The following is an 18,091-nucleotide window of genomic DNA, read 5'->3' as shown; positions in this document are numbered from 1 at the left end:
AAAATCACCACTTTTGTGTGTACACCTTTAAACTATTGGCAGCTTGATTTTGGGCCATGAATACATTTGCTTTCGGAGCCCAGGACAACATTTTAAAGCAAAAAATTCCAAAAATATACTGTATTTATGACTTGGACTTCAAATCACTTGGACATGGACATTGGAAAATGTCTATCTTTCAATAGATAGAAGCCAAAAACAAATGTTGAAGGTCCTGAAATCTGCAGCTCTGACTCCGATGAAGCATATTAGTTGTTGATGACATTTAAAGGTTTACCAAAAATATGGGTAGAATTCTTTTTCTGAACTGTATCTTAAAAACCACTGACCACAGATGCCACTAGTGACAACCTTATGAAACACTACAGACTTTTTATATGGATTTTGGGACATGTGAGAGGTCGATGGAGCCATACGATGGAAGTGATGCAGCCAGCCAGTCTGGCTACGATGGAAGTGATGCAGCCAGCCAGTCTGGCACTCCTCTGCTAGCAAAGCCACAGTCTGTGGCCCATGACGCCTCGCATTCCCATGTGAGGCGTAACACGGATATGATTATAGCAATTAGATATGTCTGACTCGTTCCCCGGAGTCACATTTGCAATTAATTGCAGAATGACAAATAATGTTGAGTCCCTATACCTTCATAACACAAAACGGAGCGAGAGAAAAAGGGTAACAGGGGAGATACTTTTATTAAGAAGGGGCACGTACGCTATTCAACCGAGTAGGGCCGAGGAGTCAAATTAATTTACAGATGTTGCAGTATTTATCCACTGAGGTAAGCAATTCATTCCAAAACTTCCCAGAAAGAGAATTCAAACGCAGTAAACAATGGCCTGTGGCTGAGATTATCTACTCACAACCAGTAAGTGGAGGAAGTATGTGGCCATGCTTTGCCTGGAGCGCGTTCCAGCCAGACCTAAGAGCTGAGCATGCCGACCAAGCTCACCTTTCAGCACCATGGATAGCGCACAACTGCAGACGGAAAATTATGTTTTGTCTTCCAAAATCGACCAAAACATATTTATTTGAATATTGTATAATAACACTAGCAAACACAAAACACAAGGATTGCATTGGTGCAATATCATTATCGATTGTCAGATACCTTTTTAAAACACAAGGGATTTGTCAGTGTGATTATTGTTTATTCAAGTGTAAAAATGTTGTACATGCAGTTATATAAATGAAAAATTATATTTAAACACATTTCTGTTATAACATAAATCATTTTAATTGAGGGTTAAGAAACCCACATGACGATCAAAGATCAAACTATTAAAGAAAATATCAAAGACAAATATCAAACACAAGTTATGACATTAACTTTGTTCAAAGCTGTTTGTGTCACCTCTCTGCATCACTAATGTTCCTCCCTGTCGTCGTCCTGTGCATGGCAGCTACATCCAAGAGCTGCTCACTGAGAGTCAGGTCTGATGAACATGATAGATGATGTATCCGTGTTGTCTGTGCTTTCATCAACAGTTCATTAGAAACACAAGTACCTGCTCGTCTCTTAGCTAGCTGTGTTGTTAGATTGCTGCTAGTTCATGAACTCGGTCTGCGATGGTGTTTCTTCACAAACTGACATTTGTAAAAGTCTGTATCTGGTCGGAGCTCTGCTCACATACCTTCAGCATGCACTGGGCTGTAGCTGTGTAGATATATTCTGCTGTGATTGCAGTCTGCCTTTTAATTCTTGGACAGTTTGATGTTTTTCTTGGAGGCTAAATTTAGCTCCGTGTTTGGTGTCAAAATGCCGACGTGAATTGTATCCTTCATCACCGACACGCCTCATAACACAGAAGACAGACCCGTTTTTCTCCTTGAAGCACAAACATGTATTCGCTTTCCCATCTTTCATTACATTTTCTTCCCTCGGCATCAATCTTTCTCTTCGTGGACATTTTGGGATTATTTGTAGATCTTTTTCAATCGTTGGAAAACCGCTTTTCGGGCTGTTGCCTCTCCTGTCCACCTGTTGTGATAGTTTTAATGTCGGTACACAGACAACATGCTATCTCATCATTTCAACTTTCTATCTCATAATTTCGACCATGGGGATACTTTCAATTATCAAGTCTAACTTTTAATTATTTTTCCAAGTCTAACTTTTAATTATTTTTTGTCTTCTTTTTTTTTGCTGGCGGATTCGCGGGCCACATAAAATGACGTGGCGGGCCGGATTCGGCCCGCAGGCCTTGAGTTTGACACATGTGATGTAAAGCAATGTCATTGCCAGGTACTTGACGAAGGAAGAAATAAGCCTCCTCGAGCTCTTTAGAAAAGACCGACTTTCTCATTGGCTTGTCAGCTAACCGTTAGTGTACCGACAGGTTCTGTCAGAATGAGCCACAAACTTCTTAGCAGCAGCCTTAACAATGACACATTGATCTGTCTGTGTGTGTGTCAAACAAATCAGTGTTGAATTCAGACTTGTTTTGCATAAGAGTTGGACAGAACATGATAAACGTCTACGTAAGCGCTGAAAACAAGTATACTTACTGTTACTATTTTAATTGTTGGAATGATGTTCAGCATTCCAACTATTGTTATCCTGTTTCTTTATTGTTGGAATGCTGTTAAGCATGTTTCTTTATTGTTGGAATGCTGTTAAGCATTCCAACTATTGTTATCCTGTTTCTTTATTGTTGGAATGCTGTTAAGACTTGTTTAAACTTTTTGAATTATTAAGCTTTTTGCAATTTTTTAAAAATTGGATATCTATTGTCAGCAATGTTTTTGAGATTCATTTCAGCTTTCAGCATTCCAACGCATTTTCAGCAGGAAATGCATTTTCTAGTTTAAATTATTAGACAATTTGGTCAGAGTTTGGTGGAGGGATTTATAGATATTTGTTCGGACTTGGGACTCCTGGCTCCTTGAAACAAGGACAATCCTGGACAAACCAGGACGTCTGAGCCCTTCTGAGTTTTTGAGCTTCTTTCAGCTTTTAGTCTCTTTCAGCTCATTGTTTTGGTTTTCCGTCCCAAAGAATCAACCTAATTTCAAGCCACAGAAGAGAGCAGCTATTACGGAGAAAAGCTAAATCAGCCGAGCACTACCCGACCAGAACCAGCCAGTAGTCAAAAGACAAAGTTAGCAACTAGCTGGTCAACATAGAAGTGTATCTATGTTCCCAGGATCCAATGTTCACCAGGTTAATATCCTCTTAATATGACACATTAATAAGACCAAGATCAAAGAGTTTTATGTTTAATGTTTGTTTCTCTGGGTCAAATGTGGAAATCACCCACTTACAGCTTATAGCCTACTAATGTTATACTCCTTGAAACCTCCGCCCTTAACATGTGAGGGAGATAGTTTTCTTTATTTTTATTTGGAAATAGATATTTCCACAGTGGCTGTGCAGATTGTTGTCATTCAAACTGCATTGAACATGTCCATCTGCCTTCATTCCTTTGTAATTTGAACTGTGAAGATAGCCCTTGCCAATCTCTTACAAAGTTAGTTTATGTCAAGAACATCGGACCCTATGAACATCGGGATGACCCCGTCTAAATAGTTTAGCATTTAGTAGCTAAAGAGTGACATATTTCTCTCAAGTTGGTGGAGACCAATCAGAGCTAAAAGAGAGCAAACAATGGGCTGGTGGTCTTAGAAAGACATGGGTCTAAATGTGAGTGTTGCTCTGTGTCTGCTGGAAATGTAAACAGGCAGTTGTTTGCTAACATGTTCGCAAAATGTATGAGGTGGTACGTCATTGGTTGTGTTTTTATTCAAGAAATCCATTATTGCAGCTTTAATATTTGGTGCAGCGTGTGAGGAAATCATCACACATAAAGAATACAAGACTTGTTTTTCGTGGTAATGGCTTTATGGTCTAAGTCTACTATATATTATATGTAATACTTTTCCGACAAGGTCCTTCAGACACATCAGAGAATCGTTCCCAATGGTCTCCCTGGACGACCTCAAAAATTAAAGAAAAAACATCACAGAAGGAATAGCACCAGCTCACTCACTCTCTTATCAGAGGCTGCCAGATGTCAGCCCACAACACCATCCCACACACAGCCTGAAGGTGCACTGCAACGCGAAAGCCTCCGCATTGGGAAAGGGAGAGCGAGGGAAGAGGAGACGTATAGCCTGGAAACATTCGGAGGCAGAAGCGGAACCACGCGCGGAGGAGGGTCGATGGGTGCCAAGGGAGGCTGGGGAACAAGTGGATCGGTGTGAGTCAAAGACCAATCTCTCCCCCCCATCCCCCCACCGTGCCTGAGAGGCTGAATACAAAAAGAAAGGAGAAACAACTCTTTGATGAGTTTCGACCGCGTGATCTATTATAATGCTGCGTTCACACCGGTCGCGTTGATTTTTTGACGCGCATCGAGATTACATACAAAGTCTATGCACAGACGCGATGAGACTGGCGCGCCGCGATTTTGCGATGGCGCGGCGCGTTGGACGCGTTATTGCAGTGCGGTGGACGCCGCAAAATCGCCAACGCGCGAGTTGAAATTTTTCAACTTCTGCGACATAATCGCGTGACGCTGTGGCGCGATAGCCTATCAGCGTTGAGTTGCTCCCCCTGTCATCACTGACTTCCTGCCGCTGTTGAATCAGGAAATAAATCCTGTAGCCGTCTGTGTTCACCCAGAGCTCTACGATACCTCATATCAATAGAGACCGGACCAAACTATGTGTATACATGTGTGTGTGTAAACCATACGGTACAAACAATGAATAGACGCTGCCGTATTTACGTCTACATGACGTTATTGAGTGCTGGTGGAGCTGCTACGATGTTAGCATAGCCTAGCACCGATCTATCAGAGCTCCATTGAGAAGACCAGTAACCTACAAATCTGCATCATTACGTAGTTATTTCGGAGTCCCTTTTTGTCGGAGAAGACAAGTACAAATCGGCGTCATTATGTAGTTATTTCGGAGTCCCTTTTTGTCGGTTTATTGCCGAATCACAGCCAAATCAGTTTATTTTGTGTTCCTACAGCTGTAGTAAACAGCGACCGGTGGCTTGCTAGACACAGTGAATACAGCTCGATACAATCCACGGAGCTCCTCTGAACAATATTATGAACCAGACATGACGGCGTTTGGCATTCCGATGTTCTTCCACAACACGTACAAAGCAGCAATTGTCCTTATTCCTTTCATGGTTGACAGCGGAAAGAAATGGCGGCCAGGTGAACGGCTTCCAGGACGATAAACCACGTCCCCTCTCCGGCGCTACGACATTTTGCGGCGTTTGGTGTGAACACGACCGGCGGCGGGTTGGACGCGATTGTGCAGTGCGTTGGACGCGATTTTGCAGTGCGTCAAAAAATCAACACGACCGGTGTGAACGCAGCATAAGGAGAAAAAATGCGGTTCAAGATGGCAGCTTTGTGGCACCAGTAAAGATGATGCAAATCACTTGCGAGTAACAAGCACCATCCATCACCCTTGTTACGGCTTACGACATACTGCACAGGGGCCCCCCGGCGGCGAAGCCAATCATGCACGCATTGTATGCAAAAGCCTACGGGCAGTCTTTCACAGTGGGTGTAAAGCCTTCTAAATTTGTATACGTGGAAGGGAGAAAACCTTTTACCAACGTCTGATCGAGCCTTCTGTGATTCCATTTTGACAGGCTGCTGAAAGTGCGCTGGTTGACAGCCCCAAAATTCAATTTTGTTTTACTCTCATGTTCTCTGCTCAACGACAACTATCCGTGGTGACGCTCCGATGTGCACGCACTTTGACAGACACACACACACACACACATACACTGGCAGCTGGCAGCTCCTCGCTCCTTGGCTTCTTTTTTTCCAGGCTGCCGGTGAAAGCTGATAACCAGCACCGTGCGTCCTCTAAACAAATAGCGGAGAGCTAACAGGGTGTGGGAGCATAACATTTGAGTTTGAGAGGAAGACACGGAGAGACAGGGTACAAGAAGCAGTCAACGGAAGGCACTGAGCCTCGTATGAAAAACATAGTTCTAGCACTGAGAGGAGGGAGCTGAATGTGGATGTTTGAGGGGTCTGAAGTTATGAGACGATTGGTTGAAAAATGAGTGTAGTTTTGATTGGTGATGAATGGGCTATTAGGGGAATTAACAGTGTTCATTGCAAATTCTGAGAGGTCAACTGGATGTCTATTTAGTTCCTTCTCTCTAAAGGTGACATTTATAATGATATGAGGTAGAAACAAATCATCAGTCTTGTATTTGAAAAGCCCAAACAAGTAAATGTTTGTCTTTGTTTCGATCACTGCAGATCCACGTTCTGTTAATCGTCTAATCATATCTCAGTCGGCCAATATAGAATACGTGAAGCGTTGATATTCGGCGTCTGTACTCCGACCTCCTCGCTCCCGACAAGGAAACTCCGAGGTCTGTACAGCTGGGAAAGACGGGAGCAGAACACCGGGCATTGTGGGAAAAAGAGTGAGTGGAGCATCTGATGGTTAAATTCACTTCCTTAACGAAAACAAGAATGCATTGGACTGTACATGTGCTGTAGTAACAGGAGTTGGAGTCGACTCCAGTTCGCCTGAAGTGGCTAGCTGCTCTCATGTTATTTGCACCGCTGTTAGCACAGTTAGCTTCTAGCCACTGGCTCAGCCTTCTCTACGTTGAGAGCCTTGAGTGCAGGCATTGCGATCCAGGCTGTAGGGGTTGTACTTGCTGCGGTAGTGGGCCAATCACATGTCACAGACGGATGCCAAAGTATGCGTGCAGCGATTGGCTGCGAGCAAAACCATACAAATATATATATATATATATATATATATATATATATATATATATATATATATATATATATATATATATATATATATATATATATATCTCTTTGTTGATGGGTACCATGGGACGGATTGCAGATATTGTTTGATTGGAGAAGCTTGGTACGTAAGTAGTACTTGGTACTTCTTAAAATGCATCGATTGCTGATAACCAGCCCTAATTGATACTCTTGAGGGGGAGTTGCATGCCCATGAGCACAGACATCAAGCTACAAACAAGTGAGGTTTTGGCAGGAAGATGGTTTTGGCTTCTATTTAACTTAAACTACAGTGCTCATGCTCATTGTAATGAAGGGACCAGTGTGGCTGTTTATAACAGTACAGTTTGGACGACAACGGAGCACTATGGCACAGAGAAGTACGGTGCAGTATATCCAGTCAATTGCTGTTAATAGGATCAATTCAGTGATTGTTTTTTGATCTTTACATGGAAGTAATTGACATTCGCAAAAAGATGAAGCATAGTTGCCTTATTCTGAAAGAGAGAGAGAGAACACAATAATATATGACACAACAAAGACAAAACCCTAAAGCCATTCTAAAATGAATGAAAATGTTCAAACAGAGCAAGTGTTTGCAAGAGCAAAGCAACAGCCATCTGCAATCCAAGCTTCACCCAACATTAAAGGCAGTAAACCCCACCCATGTGCCACTCCCAGAAGGAGAAAACAAACACCCAGAACCGTTAGCAAATACCAAGTTAACCCAGGTCCCTCCACAGGCTGAGTGAAGGCTAACAGATTTGATGCCGGGTGATTAGTCTCCATTTGCAACGTGCGAACGCTCACTCCAGCTAGATGTATATATGTGTGTGTGTGTGTGTGTGTTTATGCAGAGGACTGTCCATATGAGGGAATGTTATACGATTCATACTGCAGGTGTAGGAAGAGCTTAAGCTTCTCGAATCGGGAGACAAGCAGCTTTTGAAATAGGGCCTCCTCGTATACGTGTTCACAAAATGGCTGACAGGAAGAAGTCATTGAGGAGAAATATATATATATATATAAAACATGAAGGGCACAAAACCAATCAGCGAGGCGTCAGCCGGCTTTCTGTCGGGCTTCCCTTCGCGGACAGAGCACGGATTGTTTCATATTTGTCGGAAGATGAGCTAGCGCTGAATCAAATCAAATAAAAGGAAAAAAAAGAATAATCTGCGTGCGATTCAGTCAGCCAATATTCCGGTTACAATAATAGGATCAACTTTTGTTCCCTACTCAATATGTGATTTGCTTTCAGAGCTATGATAAGGCTGCCTTTTCTTTTAATTAGTTTCAGAGAATGTCGATCATAAAAGGAACCCGGAGTGATGATTGAAGTAGGCTGCGATACGGAGATACTGGCTGTTCCCCTTTGATGTGAGATGCACTTTGCTGCATGCTCCGGTGCGGTAAACATCCCCATCACAGAGCAGCATGCTGCTGCCATCTCTTTGTCATCATACAAACTGGCCACAAAGACAAGAAAAAAAAGAAAGCTCGACCATACCATACAAGAAAAGCAGCTGGTAATTTATGGTGCTTCGTGAACCTCTTTAGTGCACGCTCAGGCCACCGGAGCCGTATGCCAAAGCTCAGCTTCCTCTAATGTCCGCGCTTCAATCGCATGCTGGTGCTGCTGGGCAGCGGAGAAGGTGGCTGTCTGTTTCCCTTTGTATCCTGGGAAATTCCCTGTTGTTGTTGTAGTCTTCCCAGACAGTCGTATGAAGATATGTCAGCATGTCATTGAATGTTGAGACAGCTCTGGCTGTAATACTCTGTCTTTTTGGTTTCACCTATTTCAATCTTCAGTCTGACCCCATTTCTGCCATATTTTATGTTCTAATTTTAGCCTCATTCCTCAGCAGCCTGCCCCCCCCCAGCTCTCAATACGCTGCATCGAGGGTACACAGTGCTGATGAAGCTGAACAGCTAGTTCCCTGATTTTGTGGCCAATATTGGTGGTGTAACAAAAGAGGAAACAAGGTATGCGCCCTTTACGAATACAGATGCATGGCAAAGATTCAAATTTGCAGGCTGCCCTTTCCTCATCCCTTTCCTCATCCTTCATATATCAATGCAATGGGTTGTCCTGCATGTGTCTTGTTGAAAGGGCACAACAAACATCAAAATCAAAGCAGAACAGATCAAGATCAGTCTTATTTATTCCATACATCCCTCTTCGTACCTGGCACCTAGATTACCCACAATGCAACTCAACTATCGACAGTTTGACCGGAAATTTGGGTGTGTTATGCTAGTAGCAGCTGTTGTAATATAGCCTCGAGCCGCTCTGCTCAAGTAGAGATATAAAGCAGGCTACAGAGGTCAGGTGAGTTCACTTCTTTCGAACTCAACACCCACAGGTTTTTTTTGGGCATTTTCAAATTGTAGACAATGACAATCGAGTGACATCACTCAAGGCCAGAAAAAAAGGCCTTAATACTTTCTCACATGACATTAAGTAGCACTCTCCAGCACTCATTGTTTATTGTTGTGCACCATTCACCAAGTCAAATTCCTTTTATGTGTGACGTACTTGGCAATAAACGGTTCTGGTTCTGATTGAAGAAGAGAAGCATGAATGCTGTCGCCAGGAGTGAACAGCTCACGTTATGCTTCTGTGCTGTAGGTCGCTGATAGCCTGACTTCACAGCTAAAGGTGGTACGGTGATGACGTTTTATCGTCTCATTAGGCACTTGTTACCAATGAATTCAATATTTCATAGCAGAATGTGCGAGAAAAGGAATCTTGACTCCACAATAGGAATATTGATTATGAATGTCAACATTGCATATCCTGCTATTGCATCGAAATGCTGTAAGACTCAACTTCTGAGCCGATGGCCCCTGCCCTTTTCATGAACCCCTTAATGACACTTTGTCAATTGAATTTCATATTCCATGGCATCTTTTTAAGTGTAATGTTATCAGCAGTAGTTCAGTGTCAGGGATCACTGCTGCAGAGGGCGAAGGCCTCGCAGCAAATTGACAGGCTCTGTGGTCACTGGGTTTGCTGCACTTACCCGAGACACACACCAGTCAGCGGAGTCCATTGATCGAAACACAACAGTCGAGAGGGGTGTGAGTGAGTGAGTGAGTGAGTGAGTGAGTGAGTGAGTGAGTGAGTGAGAGAGTGAGAGAGAGCTGTCACACTCCAGCTTGGCGGGGCTGAACTCCATTTATCGATGCTCGTTGGCTGCTCACTGCTTCCTTTGACAAGGTAAGAAGATCCTTAGAAGGGCATCACTGGACGCACTGCATCCCATACCTAAACTCCCACAGCCTCAGCTTGTTGTGTTCTCTATTTCTCCCGTAATCAAAAAAGTGTTACGCTTTGAAAGCCTTTACTGCATGTAAGGCTAAGGGGATCGTTTGTATTTTGATTTTGAAGTGGGGATATATGAGGTCCTTACTTATATCCATAGTTGGTGTATTACCTACAGTCTGTTTCTCCAAACCGCGGTGCTTGCCTTCCGCCATGTACTGCTGTGGATGGCAGCAGCAACAAAAAGTGTGCGCCATATTATCATATCCATACGCTCTCTTCAAAGCAAAAACAGTAATTCTGCCTCATGCAACACGGAGGTTGCCGGTCTACCGCTGCCTCAACCAGCTGGTTTGTTCGTGTTGTTTTGTGAATAGAAACTGACCCTTTGCAACACAAAAGTCACACAACACAAACTACCCAATCGCAGGCAGCAACTCCTGTGTTTGGTCGCAAGGTGAACATATTCCGTGAATATAGCTACGGCTTCACTTTAACTGGTATTGATTTATTCAGGTGGGCCTTTCTTGTATGTGTCTGAAACAGTTTTGCTCCAAATGTGCCGACAGCCATAATTCCGACGCTTTGGCCGTCACTGGCAATTTTTACTGCTGCTCTGGTCCCTTATAACTCCAACGATTGCTTTTGCAAAACTTCCAGCCACGCGGCAGATACGTCATACCTGAACATCTGTTTTTATTTAGTGGGCTTTAGTTTTCATGACCTTCATTATTACTTTTTTTCTTCTCTTTGCAATCCGTGTTGTTGTTGTTGTTGTTGTAGTAGTTGTTGTAGTACAGGGGTTGGGTAGAGTAGAAAGGTGGGTGAGGAAAAGAACATATGATAAATGGTGACCTGTAAACCTGGCAGCGTGTTTATTGTTTGCTTATGTTTTTCTGGCTGAAATAGCAGTCGCTCATTGGAACATTTCACAAAAATGAAAAGGATGCTGTGCATGCAATGAGAGGAGGTCCAGATTCAAATAAGGTTGGTTTAGAATATACATGATACAAACATCTGACAGCACTCTGAAAAGCTTCTTTGGCAGTTATCCACTTTTGAGACAATCCTTAAATTGAGCTGGTCAGTTTACATTTACTGTGAAGTCGGTCGAGGTGTCAGACGTTAGTATTTGATCATGAGGCAAAACAATAACAGCTGTTTTATGCTGCACTGAGCTCACATACATGTTGAAGTCTGTTTGAGCAGGAAACGTTGAGGCTGAATAATGTAACTTTTAAACACATTTGGCAAATCAGCACCATGAACAGTTCCTGTTCCAAGAAGTTGGAATGTGATGACGATGAGCTGGAGCTGTTCAGAGCGCTTTACATGTTCATATCCAAAACAAAATGTTCTCATATCCGTTCACATCCAAAGCTGCAAGATGATGTACGGTAAATCTCTCGGCAGATCAAGAGATAATATCTGATAAGTACAGTATGTCCTTCAGCTGCACTACAGATGTACGTCTTCTTACACTTAATAGCACCGATGAATCTCTCTCTCGTAGAAACACTTCCGAGGCTGAGAAGTAATGCTGAAGTCATGATCCAACGTGGTGTGCTCGACGAAAAGATTTCCAATCCTCATCCTGTCCTCTCACAGACGGCAGGTGAGGAACAACACGGGGAACGGTTCACAACGTGAAACCACAAACAGATGAAGGGAAATGCCTCAATAGGTTCGATCCCCCCAAAGAGACAGGGTTCTTCAGTGCTCCCCTCTGCTCAGGGGTTGTGTGCGAGGCGGCGGAGCGGCAGAGGAGGCCTCGTTCAGTTGTGGACTGAGACTGATTACCACGTGAAATCATTCTACAAAAAACAAAAGTTAATAAGCAATCAAGCAAGAAATAATATGTTGTTGTTGTAGCCGAATGCTACGATGATAATGAGCATTCGTGAAAAACAACATGTCGCCGATCCGTTGGGGAGATTTGATGAGCGCTGGTGCTCAACGGAGACTGGGCGTGTGATTTCTTCATCACTGGGCTGAGGCTTCTCTGCTGGGATTCACGCACATACAATGCGCTGATGCAACGCGCTGCCTGCTGCAGAACCTCCGCTTATAATATAAATATATATCACCGTTGTGTGGGAGTGTTTACAAAACACCTGTATTTTGTTCTCAGCACCCCCACACGGTCGCTGATTTTAAGATGAGTGGGCTCGGTTTAAACACCCCACTGGTGTTCCCAGCTACAGCCAAACTACAATCAGCTCCTTATGAATATCATTTTGCCTAATTATTGCTTTGTAATCACGATGATTACGCGCATTGTTTAGACCATAATACCTGGTGCTGGGTGTCACAACGGTGGCTCCGGAGTTTCAAGGGGCTCTAAAGCTGCACTAATCAATGCTTTTGTATTAACGATGGCTCACATGACGATGTGAAATTTGAAAAGGGTCGCAGGCTTGTAGCGACAAATCAACAGGAAATGAATGCCCTGACTCCTATTCTTCCAGCTCATTGTTTTGGTTTTCTGGTCCACAGCATTAACATAACAGCCGTCTGTTGCTTGGTACTGGGCAGGTGGTGTACGGTCGCTTTATCAAAGTGTTTAGCATTTAGCAGCTAAAGAGACAGACTAAGTCCAAAACGTACGACCTTTTTTTAACTCTTGTTTTGGTCTTCGACACCAAGTTGCCAGAAACACGACTTCAAATGAATGCTGATGTCGCTCCATCTCTGCTGCTGTTTAAATTGGCTAAATAATGAGGTGATAACATGTTAATGTATAATCATTTTGTCGAACATTTTTTTCTTCAAACGACCATCGTCTTGAAATATCATATTCCCATTTAAGAAACAGTCAGTTTCAGTATTTCTTAAATTGTAACAAAACGTTCTTCATCACCCGTCCCTAGTTTGAACACGTGAAGGAATTTGACTCCTGTATTCTTTTTGTACATGCACAGAAATAGACATTTGTCTAAAAACAGGGACAACACAGTGGAACAATGCACTCGACTATAAAACAACAACGCGACGTACTTTGTGAACAGAAACGTAGGCGATGTGCAGAGTGCAACATGGTGCTGGAATGAATGTGGAGCTATTAACAGGTTGCTTTACATAGATGAGGTGGGTGGGTATAAAATAATATACAGTGTATACAGCGATGCTTATTCCCGATAAATGTCACTGGTAAGTAATCCTGTCTTGTACATGAAAAATTGGTCGAACGCCCCCTTTTACATCGAGTAACTCAAATGAACGCATTAATGATTGGGAGGGCAAAAACAAGCGTTACACCCACCCACAGTCCTCACCAAGCTAGTTTATGTTCATCCTCAAAGCAAAAGACAAGTGCTGTGTGGATTTGCTGAGTGCGGCATCTTGATAACTAGATCTACAATTGCATAGTGCACTGCAAGGAAAAAAGCCAGTCAGTCTATTAATTCCACAACTATTAAAAACTTCTGCCAGTGTAGTACGACTTTGCTCGTATCCGATGCAAATCAATTTCTCTTGTTGGAAGATAATGACGCACGCCCACCAGCTAATTATAGAAGTAGGAAAATAAGGAAAGCTCGGAGAACAAATGGCCTTTCAAAAAGGACTTTTATTTTGCATTGACTGTGCTGTGCGCCCCATATGTAGCTCGATATCTCTTCTCGAAATCATGAAGCGGAACATGGTGCAGATCGGAACCTTTTTTTTTCCCATGAAGCCAGTGAAGAGGAAAGAGCTTCAACGCCTGATATAGTTACTGTATTTAGTTGCTCTCTGGTGTGAAACAAGACGGCGGCGATTCTCAAACCTTAAATAAGAAACAAGGAAGCGGTTGGAAAAACGCCATGTTGGTGCAGCCAATCTATGACTGCGAATGAAGGAATTGAGATTGAAAGGGAAAGCTCTGAGCATATACTGGTGCATGATGGATGCTTGTCTCGTCTTTCTGTCCGGTAAAGCAGGAGTCTGTGTCGCCCATCAGACAACAGTGTACAATCAGGAAGGGTAGCACTGTAATGGATATGAGAACGGAGCTCAATGTGGAAAAACATATAAAAAAACTTGTGGTAGAATATTGAACTATGCCATGGAGACATAGAAAACCATGATGTGTCTATTAGCGTTCCCTTGCCTTCATCTTTATGGCTTTGAAAGCTTCTGGTGGATCTCAGAAGCATTTACGGTTTAATGACTAATGTGATTAAAAAACGGCAGCAACAACAAATCATATCTAAGAGGTGGTTTCGGTTGGTGATAGACAATGTGTGTGCCTGACACGTGTTGGGAACGAAAGGGAGCGTGTTTGGTTATCAGCAAATATGAAACATCAATGCAGTTTATATAATTCACACAATGTATTCATATGATTATGTATTTCCTAATGTCTTTTTTTATTTATTTTATATTGCATATTCTGGGGTTCCATGGTTCAAAGTGTATCCATTCAGTCCCACATATGTTTCTTTAACATCCCTTACAAGTGAGTATACAGTCGACAAAGAGAAGAAGGGCTACATGTCATTCCTGTTGCCTCCTGCGTAAGATGTTTGAAGTGAGTTGTCCCACACTGAAAACCAACACTGACAGGATACTGGATGACGATTTCAACACAGTTGATATTGTTCTCAGTGGGAGCGGATCCCATAGCAACTCCAGCAGCTGACTTCCCTCCCTTGTATCTTTGATTGCTATTCTTTCATCTTTCATCTCTGCCTGAGACTGGCACCAAATTGCTACATGGCGTGATATATGACATTCTATCTCCGCGGCGTATGAAAAATAAATTTGATTTCGCTACACCATTTCCTGATCAGGCCCCCCCCCCCCACACACACATACACACCACCAGCCCTCCCTCCTTTCGACACACCTGCCTTGCGCTGTCTGCCTGTGCAAGTGGCAACCGGGGCTGTGGAACACAAACAGTGAGGGCGTGTTACAGAAGCTTTGCATGGAAACTGTTGATCTCTGTTGGCTCTATCTGCCGTCCTAAGTAGGATCATCCCCAAGAAAACCCCTTAAAACGGCTTAGTGTGATGTCTTTTGCGAGGAGTAGAACAGAACTTAACTGCAGGCCCACGATTATTTGTGATTTCATAGGGCTGTTGGAACTATTTCTTCACAAACAACAGTATCCATCCACCCTGTACTCCTGTGCAGCATCTCGGACTACAGTGCCACGCCACTCCCACGCTGTGCAATAGAATATGCACGACACACTCGCCTCCCTTGCGTTAATCGCAAATCATGAATTCCAGCTCACTATTTAGTATAGCTATGTATGCTGGATAAGAACAGCCTGGTTTAGTTGCCAATTCAAGGATTCAGAGCGCATTGCTTGATGGCATCACCGAAGTTTCCGATGGCGGCGCTACAGTAATCAGCACTGAGGTGGACTATCCGCAGTGGACAAAAGAAATACAAAAAAAAAGGACTTGGCACCAATAAGTGAGTCGAGTCAAGCCGAACCCCGCAGTGGAAAGGAGATATTAACTTTTTTCAAAATGCAATAAAGTGGAAGGAAAACACAGAGCCCTGTCACACCAATCAGTCATTTAAAAGTTCACATCTACATTGCATGTGCAAAGTGTTTTCATTAAGATATCAGACTCACAGAATCCTGGGATGAAGGGGGAACTAATTGAAACAAGGCATGATGGATTTCCCGAGACATTCCTCAGAGGAAAGCGACTTCGTTATCGAGTCTCAGTTGGTGCGGATCTCCTTGGTGCGGGTCACAATAGATTTGTCAAGCTCTCACACATTGTGATCTAAAAATACATCTTCATCTCATTGTGCTTCATACTCCCGGCCTCAGGGTTCAGCCTTTTACCGCAGTTAAGACGTTAATGGGAAATATGTGACGCACCTAAAATGAATCGCTTAGCAGAGTCATTCTGTTTCAAACTGCTGCACTTTATTTTGTGTTCACGCACGGTGACCACATTATAGATCTCAGGTTCAAGAGAACACAGAATTGTTTTTTTTCAAACAAATTTGATTCTGCTCCTCGTTACCTCTCTCATATCCTTCCATTTCTTTTCTGTGGAGCTGAATATCAACAACAGCCAGGCAGCGCTTCATTCTGTTCGAGTACTGTACGCTCTAAGCTAGACGTACTTTGGATCAAAATAGTATTGTTCGCTTTTGTAAAGGGTTTAAAAATACCAAGCAGGTGAAAGCAGTGCATGAAAAGAAATAAAAAGGTACAAATCTCTTGTTTCCACTGCTAAAATCTAGCAAGAAGCACATTTATTCTGCATGTAATCATACCTTCCTCATCGTTTTTTTCACAGTTGAATTACCTTCACGAACCTCTTGAGTAGGAAAACAGAAAGCTTCAAAAGCCTGAAAGCACTCTTTGAAATCTCCTGCATCGTACGGATTCAACAAAGTAGATTTGGTAACGGTCTAACTGTTCCCCTGTGTCGTCTTAATGCTAAGCTAAGCTAACCAGCTGCTGACTCCACTTTCTTATTCAGCTTACAGACATGAGAGTGGTATCAACCTTCTCACCTGCGAGAAACCAAAAGTGTAAAAATGTCTAAATATTGAACTATCCTAATTATTATTAAGGCTCAAAACTATTAATGACAGAGTTTGAACTCCTAACAGGTCAACAAACTCATTTGAGCACCTCACCTACTACAAGCTACTGACAACTATTTCGGTTATTTTACTTGTCATGTTATTTGCAACTCGCAAATGAATTCACAGATGGTGCATCTACATTGCAAAATGGATCCAATGCCATGATTTGACCTTTGCCCTGCTTGCCTGGTAAATGGCCATGGCTGCAAACTCCACACATGAAGTTTGCAGCCATTTGGTCCAAAACGTGTAGTTTCCATGCCCAAGCTCAGTGTTATGGTTCAAATGTTTCATAGCTTGCTTCAAAACCACAGAAGACACGAGGGAAGTGTGAGTACTACCGATGACGATGCCTTCGTGTGTAAGATTGTAGGATAAAACATAACCAGGACTGAGCAGGGCAAACTGTCAGACCCTGCTGCAGTAAAATGAGGTTTTATAAAAGGAATGTGGATCCGCCAAAATCAACACAAAATGAAAGTTACTTGTAGCTTTAAAGTCATGTGTGTGAGCCCTACTCAAACACAGCACACTAAAAGTCACCACTAAAACAGAGAGTAATCTAGCATATGCATAGATATTTGAACATGGAATATTATATTTCACCATCATGATAGCTGGTCATGAATGCAGCGCACTAAGTGTATTTACTTTATATTTCTTTCACCAGCAGAGAGACTATGCTGGGAGCACGGAGGCGTTCTGCGAGCACGACGACGAAATAAATACACTGCGTGAAGTTCAATATGCAGGCTCATAATGTGAGTGGGAGGTGCTAATAGCTTGCTTGATTTGTTTGTGTTCTACACAGTGCATGCTGAAGAGACAGGCATGGACCTGACTGATTCATTTATGTCTTCTGGCATTTTTCTTTTCTTTTCTTGGAGAACCATTTATTCATGCCAACACTACGCAGCGTTTCTTTTCTCAGATACTTAGTATCACTCCTGGGTGAAAGATAAAGTGGAGCCTGAGAAGAATTCACCAAGCAGACCCACAAATCAGGTGTTAAATGCTGGAGTTTATCACCACCGGCCCTGAGGTTTTCGGTCACTTATCATGTTGAAAGGCCTCTGTAACAGTGAATATATATATATTTTCTGCCTCGGCCAGAGGTTGCTTTGTATGTGCTCGGATAAGAAATGGAAAGGACTTTTTATGGGGTACGTCCCTATGTTAATCACAAACCGAATGAAACAAGGAAAGGGAAACATTACCTATATTGTGCGGTATTGTGCCATATGGTTCCTCAGAAACACCTCGAGGCCACACATTCACGCTCAGCGAGCACGATGAGAGAGCAACCTAGAGAAAGCAAGAGACAAAAGAGCTGTTTTAAAAGAAACAAAAAAACATCATCTACACCATGATTTCACCCTCTGCATTGAAAGGTTATTTGCCCATTGAAGGTAAGGCGTAGGAGGAAATTCAAAAGATGAGGTCGCAAGAGGTCACGTACAGTCAACCGATGAATGTTGAACCGAATACGGCCGCAGGCCCTCAAGTGGCGTTTGATGAAGAA

At 42.9% G+C, this 18,091-nt stretch overlaps 1 protein-coding gene across 1 annotated transcript in view; it reads right to left on the bottom strand.

The window, feature by feature from the left end:
- Positions 1-17,874, bottom strand: part of LOC306790404 (leucine-rich repeat and fibronectin type-III domain-containing protein 2) — a gene marked incomplete at its 3' end in the record, with an annotated part of 39,891 nt that extends 22,017 nt beyond the window's left edge. Inside the window, exon 1 of the mRNA XM_079286644.1 lies at positions 17,787-17,874. The remainder of the gene's footprint in view (positions 1-17,786) is intronic.
- Between the last annotated feature and the right edge of the window lie 217 nt (positions 17,875-18,091).

This window comes from Melanostigma gelatinosum (genome assembly GCF_949748355.1).
Source record: "Melanostigma gelatinosum genome assembly, chromosome: 16".
Lineage (NCBI taxonomy): Eukaryota > Metazoa > Chordata > Actinopteri > Perciformes > Zoarcidae > Melanostigma > Melanostigma gelatinosum.
The sequence above is the reverse complement of the archived record's forward strand: the minus strand, read 5'-3'. Positions and strand labels throughout refer to the sequence as shown.